The sequence below is a fragment of the Schistocerca serialis genome, chromosome 3 (genome assembly GCF_023864345.2).
Source record: "Schistocerca serialis cubense isolate TAMUIC-IGC-003099 chromosome 3, iqSchSeri2.2, whole genome shotgun sequence".
In the NCBI taxonomy this organism is placed as follows: Eukaryota; Metazoa; Arthropoda; class Insecta; order Orthoptera; family Acrididae; genus Schistocerca; species Schistocerca serialis.
This window is the reverse complement of record NC_064640.1, coordinates 279,409,205-279,421,570: the sequence shown is the minus strand read 5'-3', so window position 1 is coordinate 279,421,570 and position 12,366 is coordinate 279,409,205. Positions and strand designations below refer to the sequence as shown.

Below are 12,366 nucleotides of genomic sequence, written 5' to 3'. Positions count from 1 at the left end.
AGCACCTCAACGAAACCTTCCTTGGGCACTGGATTATTCACGTCCGTGTTGTTTCCCCGCTACATTACCGTTCACCGACTTCGCTAAATACCGAAACCTAGTCTCACAAATGCCAGCAAGGATTGACCTCATCTATCGCGTTTTACGTACATGTGTAATGAGGAATATAGACGTAGGCTTCGAACAGCAGCAGAGCATCTGTCTACGAAGGCTGATCATCAGACACACATATTTATTACCCCATTCCAATGCTTACATGATCTTTTTCAAAGTTCTCCCCTCATATTTGAATGCACATTTTTAGCGTCTCTACCAGTGCAAGCCATCCTCGTCACCACCTTGAGAATCGCCTCACTTTTCTTGAGCACTGCTTCAGAGTTCTCAAATCGAATGCCCCGAATCCTTGCCTTTGATGATGGGATTAAAAAATAATCCTAGGATGCAAGATTGGGGCTATAAGGCGGATGCGATACCCACAAACTGCACGACTTGATTTGCGACGTGAGGCCGCGCACTGTCATGATGAAGTCGCCATCGAATTCGAGAAAGTTCTCGTCGTTTCCTTGCGATGTGCTTCGTAAGTTTAGTCAGTACTGACATGTAGTATGATCCTGTAACAGTAGCGTGAGAGGGAACTGCATGTTGGTAAACCATTCCATGATAGTCAAAAAATGTGATCACCATCACTTTCCCTGCAGATTAAACAACTTTCGCCTTTTATGGTGTTGGAGAACCTGGCGATTTCCACACTGTGCTGGCTCGTTTTCCTTCAGGATCATAATGACCCATCGTCGGTGATAATCGATTCCAGAAATGCATTCCGTCCATCACCAAATTGACGCAGTGTCTCACGACTTGTCAGCACTCGCAAAACCAACTGACACAAACACGGGTTACATGAAAATGGTCATGGATGATCTTTAAAGACACTGCCATACGAAATTCTCAACGCTTTACTGCGGTTACGTAATTTTATTCGCCGATTCTCACGGACAAACGCAGCAGCTGTGTCGATGTTGACTTCAGTTACAAAAAATGGTTCAAATGGCTCTGAGCACTATGGGACTTAACGTCTGAGGTCATCAGTCACCTAGAACTTAGAACTACTTAAACCTAACTAACCTAACGACATCACACACATCCATGCCCGAGGCAAGATTCGAACCCGCAAACCTTGCGGTCGCGCGGTTCCAGACTGAAGCGCCTAGAATCGCTCGGCCACTTCGGCCGGCACTTCAGTTACAGCAGAAACCGAAACGCCAGGCCCACCCAGCTGAACACGGAGAAGTCTTCGAACCACCTAAACTCTGTCTCACTAGGTAATGGCGCTTTACCGTGCTAAGTTTCAGTGGCTGTATGGTTTAAACGAACTCAGAATTTTATTGCACCATACTGATCCTATGGCGTCATCTCCGTTGTTGTGCATGCGAAATGCAAAGAGCGTCTACAAAATAGTGCATTACTACTAACCTACCCATACGAGTGTATTGCGACCTATGGATATTAAACACAAAAATCCGCTCTTTCCAAATATTCGCAGTACAGATTGGAAAGTGTAACGGAAGCTACAAGAAAAAAGCATTCTCAGTCTGTTATTTAACCATCGTGCTTTTACAATAGCGTTGGCGGTCGCGTCTCTGAATATGAACTGTAATGAAAACCTGACCGTTAATTAAACAAGAAATCATCATTACCATCTTTTCTTCAGTTCACAGAATAGGCTGCACGGATTACTCCGGAAACCATCTTGTCCTCGGACGCGCAATATTTCACTATACAGTGGGTTTGTTGTTCACGACCATTCTAGACAGACGATCTTGCTGCATACTTCCTAAACAGTTACAACAGTTAACATTCTTTTTTTTTTTTAATTTTGCTTTCGGAATCTAAAATCTGTAGCTCATGTCTTATTTCTGTGTTTCGTATTTTCTCTATCAGCGTGCAGCCTATGACTGTCCTGAGAAATTTCATGTTAGCTGACATTTTTTCGTTTCGTCTTTCTTCCAGAGTAAATCATCATGTAACTGCACCGCTCAATTTACTGACAGCATCTCTCTCTCTCTCTCTCTCTCTCTCTCTCTCTCTCTCTCTCTCTCTCTCTCTCTCTCTCTCTCTCTCCCCCCCCCCCCCTCCTCCCGCCGCCCAACTACGATTGACACTGAGATAGGAATAATGACAAAGATTCTTATTCTTCTTGTGCGTATCCGTTTCGCATGTTGATCACTATCATAGTTATAACAATTTTCCTTATTCTAAAAAGTTCCTCGCTCGTGTGTGACGTCGCTGTCCTTTAAGTTTCCGAGTCAAGATGATGTTCTTCCTTGTCGTCCTCTTTTTCCAGGTATTTTACCTTGAAGTATGTTCCTCAGTAGTTTGTACTTGTTCCAGTCCACATTACTTGAACGAGATATTGAATTTTTCTGCATTTTGCTGTGTTTAGGACTTCTTTTTGTTTCGTAATATTGCGGAGGATGTCGTTGTTAGTAATTTTATCTGTCCATGGAACTCTTAGCATGCTCCTGTACAGCCACATCACAAATACTTCAAGTCGTTTGCCCGTCGTCTCGGTCCAAGTCCCAGATTCATCTCCATAGAAAAGGACGATGAACACATAGCAACGCAGAAATCTTAATTTTGTTTCGATTGAAAGATGAGGGCTCTTGAGCACATCAAGCATTATACAAAATGCGGCTCTGACTTTCTCGATACTGAATTTAATTTCTTGCGAGTAATTCCACTGGTTATTAAGGTTAGCTTCCTGACATGTGTATTTACTTGTGGAATAAGTTTACCTTTATGTTTGGATGAGAATCTGGTTGTCTTTCCTGCTTTCTTTGTTTTACTTACGTCGATTTCTAGCTCATAACGCACACTACTTTTGTTATTTCGAAATAGAAGAGGCTGAAGACTATTTCAGCTGTCAGCAAATACTACAGTATCATCAGTGTAGCGGTTACGACCACTTTATCAGAAATAGTGCACGCAATGCCAATACACGGCACAGCACGCAAACGTCGACTGTTTCTTACGACAGAGGCGGTTTCGGTTACCTGCGGGTTGGCAAGCAAACCTTGCAGAGCTTGTTGCGCCGTGGTGCAGCGTCCCCACACAGGGAAGGCTCGCTTTGACCATTCATTCGCCGGCCATCTGCACCCGCGTTTGCCCTTCACGTGGTCGCAGTTTTCCGTTCCGACTGGATAAGTGCGAAAAGTTCGTTTGATCATCGAATGGGATGCAGCCGGCGCTCTGTATACAAAAGCGCGCGGCCAGCGAGTGTAGCCACCGGCCAACTTCCGGGTGCGCTACGAGCTACATTAACTACAGAATGCCTCTGTTTGCACTCGCGCAAGCGCCCCCCCCCCCCCCCCCCCACACACACACACACACATACAGTGACAGAAATGTTACGTTCACCTACAACAACGTATTCACGAACTGTCATGAAACAAGGCTGCCAAAAGCTTATCACGTTCTACCCACTTTGTATACGGTTCGTGCGTAAGTTCGTAGCGTTTTTGTTTCGCATGTTGCTATTCCGGTTGCTAGGAGATTATTTATCGATTGTCATTTTTTATTTATAGATCAGTGTTGCTATCAGAGTTTACATATTGTCATTTGGAGATAGTGAATGGAGCTGTGGGCGCTAGAAATTAAAACTGTGCGACGTGGACAAATCGGAACATTTCCGATATATTCTTCTGTTGGAGTTCAGTAGAGGGGTGAGAGCAGGGAAGGCAGCCAGAAACATTTGCGCCGTGTATGGAGATAATATCATTGGACAGAGGACGGCAATGAAAATGGTTTTCTCGTTTTGACATTAGTGACTCTCCACGTACCGGAAGACCTTCGGGATTTAACGAAAATCGTTTAAATGCATTAACTCACAATGATGCACGGCAGTGAACTCGAGAACTGTCAAATGTGATGAACTGTAATCATTCCACCAGCGTCCAACATTTTCGTGGAATGGCAAATGTTTAAAAAACGGGTGTATGGGTACCACATGCTCTAAGTCAAAATCACAAAAATCAGCGGGTAGGCATATGTGCATCTCCGCTTCATTGCCATTTATTGGCACGTGAACAACACCGACCATTGCCGGCCGCGGTGGCCGAGCGGTTCTAGGCGCTTCAGTCCGAAACCGCGCGACTGCTACGGTCGCAAAAAATGGTTCAAATGGCTCTGAGCACTATGGGACTTAACATCTATGGTCATCAGTCCCCTAGAACTTAGAACTACTTAAACCTAACTAACCTAAGGACAGCACACAACACCCAGCCATCGCTACGGTCGCAGATTCGAATCCTGCCTCGGACATGGATGTATGTGATGTCCTTAGGTTAGTTAGGTTTAAGTAGTTCTAAGTTCTAGGGGACTGATGACCTCAGACGTTAAATCCCATAGTGCTCGGAGCCATTTGATTTTTGAACACCGACCATTCCTACACTGTATCGTTACTGGTGACGAGAAATGGTGCCTTTATAGGAACATTAAGAAGAGAAAGGAATGGTTGAGGCCAAACAAAGCAGCAAACTCCCCGTACAAGACAATGTTTGCATCTGGTAGAGCAGCAACAGTGTGGTGTACTACGAATTGCTTCCACGATGTGTGGCCATCACTGCTGAGATTTATTGTGGACAAATGACTCGCCTTGCACACGCCGGCCGTTGTGGCCCAGCGGTTCTAGGCGCTTCAGTCTGGAACCGCGCGACCGCTACGGTCGCAGGTTCGAATCCTGCATCGGGCATGGATGTGTGTGATGTCCCTATGTTGCTTACGTTTAAGTAGTCATGCGTTCTGGGGGACTGATGACCTCAGATGTTAAGTCCCATAGTGCTCAGAGGCATTTGAACCAGCCGTGCACACGCAATCCAAGAACATCGCCCAAGAAGACTGCGTGAAGCCATGCTACTCCACGCTAACGCCCAACCGCATTCTACTAGACTGACAAAACACGCTATACAAGAGTTGGGTTGGGAAGTCATTCCGCAGTCACCTTATTCACTTGATCTTGCGCCCTCAGATTTTCAACTTTCCTCCGATCTCCACTGAACAATCTTCACGGCACTTCCTTTCCGGATGAATTTGAGCTCCGAACATCGTTCGACGAGTTCTCCGACCCTAAAACCACGTCATTTCTACAGTCGCGGAATCGAAAAGCTACCACAACGTTGGCAGGCTGTTGTAAATAGTGAAGGAGAATATATTATTGATGACTGAAGTCTCTTGTTTTCTCTATCTGTTCTGTGTATTAAACGCTACGAACTAATGCACCGACTTAATATATCCTATTCAAACCTCTTCACCTCTGCTTAACGACTGCAACCTACATCCATTTGAACCTGCTTATTGCAAACGAATATGTCGTCCATAATGAACTACTTATTAAGAGCTGCGACTGTTTAGATACAATTAATTATTGGTTTACTACTTCAGTCACTATTTTTTTTTTTTCAAACATCATCAACAGCGCTATTTTCCGAACGGACAACACGTGTGGAAAACAGAAACAAACTCTATTATAATGAAATATCACTCTGCAGAAGAGTGGATCAGAAACTCCCTGGCAGATTAAAACTGTGAGCCGGGCCGGGATTCGAACTTGGAACATTTGCCTTTCGCGGGTAAGTGCTCTACGGACTACCTAACCAAGCACGGCTCACGATCCGCCCCCACAGCTTCACTTCTGCCAGTACCTCCACTCCTACTTTTGAAAAGGTAAAGGTCTCAGCTTCGACTCCTGCTCCGTAGCACAATTTTAATATTCCAGGTAGTTTCAAATTAGACCATGCAAAAATACTCTAACCCACCTGAAGATTTTGATATGGCCGTCGAAACGCGTAGTGATGTTAAAATGGTTGAAGCTGTATACCGACAATTATCTGATTATTGCAGAGAAGCCTTGGCCTCTCTCAACATTTTTTACTCCTCTGAATTATCAAATTGACGCATCAGGCTTTGTCTTATCAACCAATCCCTTCTATTAGTCAGGTTGTGTCAAAAATTCATCATTTCAAATCTAGATTCAGGACTTCCTTATTAATTGCTCGATCTACCCATCTTCCGTAGCAGCACGTTTAAAAAGTTTCTCCTCTCTTCTTGTCTGAACTGTGTATTGTTCGTGTTTCACTTCCGCACAAGGCTACAGGTTCAGGTAAGATTTCCTAACCCTTATATTGGTATCTGATGTTAGCAAATTTCTCTTTCTCACATACGCTTTTCTTGCTATTACCGAACTGCATATTATTTTCCTCCAATTCTGTCACATCATTTATTTTGCAGCCTAGATAACAAAACTCGTTTTCTACGTTTAGTGTGTTATATCCTAACCTAACTACAGAGCATCATCTGATTCCATTACCTTTGTTTTACTTTTCTTGCTTTTCGTCTTATAATCTGTCTGAAGATTAGATGGGTAGATCACATAACTAATGAGGAGGTATTGAAAAGAACTGTAGAGATGAGGAGTTTGTGGCACAACTTGACCAGAAGATGGGCTCGGTTGGTGGGACATGTTCTGAGGCAGTATTGGAGGGCAGCGTGGAGCGTAAAAATCGTAGAGGAAGACTAAGAGATGAATACACTACGCAGATTCAGAAGGATGTAGGTTGCAGTAGGTACTGGGAGATGAAGAAGGTTGCACAGGATAGAGCAGCATGGAGAGCTGCATCAAACCAGTCTCAGGACTGAAGAAGACAACAACAACAATCTGTCTTCAAGGCATCATCCATTCTGTTCAAGTGACCTTCGAAGTCCTCTGCCATCTGACAGAATTGTCAGCCGCAAACATTAAAATTTTTATTTGGACTCCATGAATTGAATTCTCTTTCCAAATTCATCCCTGGTTTCCTTTGTTCGCCTGCTCCAAGTACAGACTAAATAACATCGTGGATAAGCTACAACACTTTCTCACGGGTTTGTCAACTAATGCTTACTTTTTATACCTTTCGATTGTACTTCGTTTAGCTGATTCAAACCCATCGCAGCAATACCTAATTTCGTCAACAGTTTTCTTTTAGCTACATACAGATACAGTTGGCGTAACGGTGTCCTCATCTACTACTGCTTCATTATGTTCTCCTTTATTTTTATTCCGTATTGTTCCACTATAGGCCCATCTTTCTCCACGCTACTGTTGCTTGTTTACCTATATCAGTGAAAGCGTTTTACATTCACGTGTATTTGCCCTCAGCACCCTGGTCTCCTGCCTTCATGCCGAGGGAAGTTGTGCAGAAGCTAAGACAACCGCCTGTTGATAGCAAGGAGGAGGAAGGTTAATGCCTACCGTGCCGTCGACAATGAGGTCATTAGAGACGTACACGGCTCGGAATCGAGAAGAACGCGGCACGAAATCGCGCTTGGCCTTCAAGCGACCAACTCAACGTTAGCCTTAATCGATTTCGGTAACTGATTCTATACATGTAATTCCGCATGTCCGGGTGCGGATTTGAACCTTACTTTTCTGGAATGAGGCCCAAACGCCTTAACGTCTGCGCTCTGTCACTCAGTAATAGTCTCATATTTGAGAGGAACCGGAAACAAGTCTTGATGGGATCACTCCGATTTACCGAGCGAGGTGGTGCAGTGGTTACCACTCTGTCTCGCATTCGGGAGGACGGCGAAACAAACCTCCGTCCTGTCATCCTGATTTATTTTTTCCGTGATTTCCCTAAATCGCTTCAGGCAAATGCCGGGATGGTTCCTCCGAAAGGGCATGGCCTACTTCCTTCCCCTTCCCCATCCTTCCCTTATACTATGGGACCGATGACCTCGCTGTTTGGTCCCCTCCCACAAATCAACCAACCAACCAATTACTCTGATTTTGTTTTACTCTGCTTCACTGAATCCACTCCTTTTGTATCAGGACACAATTTCTTATTTTCATCGTCTAACTGCTCCTTGTATGGGACAAATCTGTTAATGGAATTTTGTACTTCAAAGAAACAGAAAAAATTCTCTCTTCATATAATTATAACTTTGGTTTTTCTGCTTTCTTCCATAAGTTCTCATTGCTCAACACAGGTCATTTACTGTCACCTCTACACAGATACACCTAAACAAGTACGCTGATAATCGACACAGTTTTTGAAAAATACTAAGTACGATGGGAGATTTGATAGTTAACTGTTTGCCACTCATCGCAAATATAAAGCTTTAGTGATGTCACTGTTTTATTGATATTATAGCACAGGACACTACCATCTGATTCTTGTTCTGATGTTGGCTTACCAATGATCTGAGCCTATTTCACTTTTCAAGACGACAGTTCAAACTGCCTAAACCGGTAAAGTGAACCAAATAAAGGTTTTCTTGTGAGGCTGACGACTGACTTCGTCTTTGTTGACATATTTCTACACATTCTGAATAATATAATAATCGCACTGGCACGTTTGAGTGACTGATAAGTATTTAAAGTCACATGTAACATGCAATTCTCATGTATCCAATTCAGAAGGATAACATACTGTGGACTTGCGTGTTTAGTTTCGCATTCTCTGTAACTGTTGTGATTTCCGTCTGCATTTACAGCAGCCGACAGAGCTCCGAAGTGATATCTTATTTAAGCAGCTGTAATAATGGTCTAACCTGCACTTACTTAGTTTACTCCAGTCTCTCCTCGGGAGGCTGAGAGGCCGCTGTCGTCTCCGGAAAATTCCAGTTCACGAGTCTGAAAAAAAAAGAAAAACACTCCTTTTACTACACGTATCGACGTTTCTCGAATTTCAAAAGGTCCTGGAGCTAACGTTCTATAAAGAAAATAGGGTGCGAATACTATCTGCTTTCTCGTGCATAAGAGAGAACGTTGTAAGTAGTCTGAAAAGCGAAATCGCTATCTACTGTTAAACGTGTACTTACATTTCATATCCTTTCCCGTAACTATAATTTTAGGCAGTTCGTGGATAGCGCGTTTTGTTTGGACCTATATACGACAAATCTTCCCAGTGTTATCTGGGGCTGATACCAAGACCATAAAGTCCAGAACCGGGCACACCACATTTTCAGAACAGCCAGTTACCTGAAAAACAAAGAAGCTGGGTAACCTTAGAGCTTGAATTATAACGCCACAGCCATTGTTAGACTTCTGACGTTGTCATTACTGTTGTAATCCGCACTACAAGGGAAACAAACTGACTAAATGTATCTTTAAGGAGATCTAACATTTGACAGTGGATTACAAAAAAAAGGACTATTCACAATAGTGTACATTAATAGTCAAATGACGTTAACGGAAACCCTCAGTCTTAAGTTGAGGGTGCAGGTGGAACTTTCGAAGAAGGAAGGAAAAAAAAGAGGGAGGGGCTGGAAGATGCGCAACATATATAGAACGAGAAGTACGTCTTGCTTACGAAGATATTCAAATCAATTAGCGGCAACAAAGCGAAGTCGAGACACTTGTCGATGAACACCGCCCACTTTCGGCATGCAATGAATTTTGGCGATCCCTCTTCCCACATCTCCCATTACCACTCTTGCACTTACAACAATACAGGGAGTGTCATAAGGGAAGTGTAATGTAATTTGTTCATCCAATTTCGCCTCAAATGACGCGAGAAGTCTCTCTACGTAATGCCGAATCCAGAAACCGCATATCAAGAACTATGCTATGCAACAGTTGCGGTGTCAATGAGGGTCTCTGCTTCTAGGCCGCATAGCCTTCGACTGAGATACTATCTTCCCTTTTTTACATATATGATGATTACATTAAAGCCCACAGCCTAGTATCTAAAATGAGCCATGCTACTGAACTATACAGTTCTGCTTTGATTTTCATATCAGGCAGTATAAGCTATATTCAACTCACATCCTGTCCAGAAGTGATTTATTTTGCATTACATTATTCAGGGTGGACAGAAACAGTCTGAAAAGCTAGTAAGGGTGTTGCAGGGCAGGTTGTACTGAGAAATAATTGTTGAGAAAAAAGTTCGATACGTTGTGCCGTTATCGAATTAACTAGCGTTGAAGTTAGCCAATCAGGACGCACAAATTCAAGCGGTCGCCAAACGTGTTCTTCATTTGGTTTCCTAAAACCAAACAACACTGCGATACAAAAATTAGCCATGGGAGGGTAGTAAGGATCGAACCCGAGCCGAAGGTTCAAATGGCTCTGAGCACTATGGGACTTAACGTCTGAGGTCATCAGTCCCCTAGAACTTAGAACTACTTAAACCTAAGTAACCTAAGGACAACACACAACACCCAGTCATCACGAGGCAGAGAAAATCCCTGACCGTGCCGGGAATCGAGCCCGGGAACCCGAGCGCGGGAAGCGAGAACGCTACCGCACGACCACGAGCTGCGGACCCAGTTGTAGCACAAATTCCTTACCTACCATACTCTACATTTACATAGAATCGTCGTTTCTCTTATTGCAGTTACATTTTATGTTTCATGTGCCAGATCGCGGGTGGGCGAGAATAAGTCCGAAAAACAAGCAGCCTAATGTAACCTGCGACGGGCTTCATTGAGTGTGTAGTCCATTTAATTCTTTCTTTTGGAGAGGTTTGCTATCTTTCGTCTTGTCTTCTCCCACACAAGTTCAGATGAGCAGAGTACAGCCTTCTAGCGGAGTTCAGCTAGGTGGATGTAGAACTGTCAGCTTTATGCAATCTTAGGAACATTTTTTTTTTTGTCTGTTACTGTATCTAACGAGCATTACGTTCTGGAGCCCTCTTTACATATGCGAACAATATCTTCATGTAAGTAACTCCCAACCAACGTCCATTCATGCATCGTACAGTACCAGCAGTGCACGGACCAGTTCAGAAACCTGGTGGCCTGTCTACACATGCGACGTAGTGTTCTGGATAACACGTTGACCTTTATAAACTGCTTTTCTCCTCTTTCACCAGTGAGCAACCTCATTGTTCCAGGGGTATTCGAAAGTGATATTTCGTGGAGTACTTGTTTTATATCCACAGTCCTTCGTTGGTATCGCCTGTTTCCCCTTGCTGCATTTGTATGCAGAAGGGCCATGTCCCGTGAGGAAATGAAAGACTGAGAAAGACTTTATTTCAACATTTCTTCAACATCTGGAAACACTCTATATGCTAATATTATGGTTTCCCAAGAATTCCCCATATTCTGCCAAAAGAAAAATATTTTCAGTTGACTTCTTTTATTGTAAGTGTAACCTCTCCTAGTAACTCTCTAATTAGCTTCAAAATTGCGTGTGCTATCGACACCTGTTCTCCCAGTAAGTGATGTGGTAAAGTCTGAGACAGATGTTATGTAAGAACACCTGTCCGCCCATCCTGCTTTAGGTTTTCTGCGATTTTCCGAAATACCTTCAGGCGAATGCCGGAATGGTTCACGTAAGTACGGAAGGCAGATTTCCTTCCCGTCCGTATGTGCTAATGCTCCGCCTCCGGAAACATTACACACTGGCCTTATATCCTACCTCGATGTGATAAAGCGACCGTTTTAAACAGCACAGTTTAGTGAACTTTGCGAAAACTATGCCCTCGAATCAGCTGCTGATCTCACGTGGATGACAATATCCTCTTTCTAAGATGAGTTCCATTCTTCTGCAGAGTCCTGCGGTTATACTTACACAATATAATCGGCGAAGTGTTACACATCCTTGGAGATCTGTTACTAAGTTTCTTCTAGTAAATGTTTCACTCTTAGGGATTACTTGCTTTATCTACGTTTCATGGTGACTTGTATTCAGATACGGCTTTTCTTTTGTCTTGCGCTCGCCATACTATAGTAACTCAACTTTAGGAACTTCACGACTGCAAAATGTTCCAAGCAATTAAAAAAGACCTTATTCGTCGTTGTTATATTTCGTTTCCTTGCTGCATTCTATACTCAGATGTAACAGTTCGTATATGTTTCTTATAAAGACGTGCCTTAAGTATATCTTCCTGCGTTACACGGCGATCCTGACTACAGTTTCACCTGGGTTCGCCGAATTATCTGCTGGTCGATTACGATGCCGCACCACATCCTACCACACAAACACATTTCGAACACTAGCCAATTTACTTGAAAAGTTTATAGTCTAACTAGCATAATACTTAGCATTTAACGATATACCAACTAGTTTCATTCAAGAAATCTTAACTACACACAAGAAGTCTCTTTTCCTACTCCCCCCCCCCCCCCAAAAAAAGAACCATGAAATACCAGTTCCGCTTATCGTAGCGCTGCCGGGATTTTTATTTGCTCCGGGTAGTTGTCGTCGCTTTTATTTGGTCTACCCCAGGAGTCGCCGCAATAAACGCTCTTATCGCTAATGTAACAGATTACATGTGCAGTTTCGTACTGGCTGCCCTTACTTTATACGTATAGCCCCTTACGGAAGGAATTAGTGTTATTTAATAAGTCCTGCACACTTTCAATTCCTTTCCTACACTCCACGTG

General features: G+C 43.3%; 1 protein-coding gene across 2 annotated transcripts in view; it reads right to left on the bottom strand.

Annotated features, from left to right (window-relative positions):
• LOC126470064 (plexin-A4) overlaps positions 1-12,366 on the bottom strand; it is a 1,004,426-nt gene that overhangs the window by 813,292 nt on the left and 178,768 nt on the right. For both annotated transcript variants that reach the window (XM_050097569.1, XM_050097570.1), the window contains exon 3: positions 8,597-8,668. The gene's annotated coding sequence lies outside the window, so the exon portion shown is untranslated. The remainder of the gene's footprint in view (positions 1-8,596; positions 8,669-12,366) is intronic.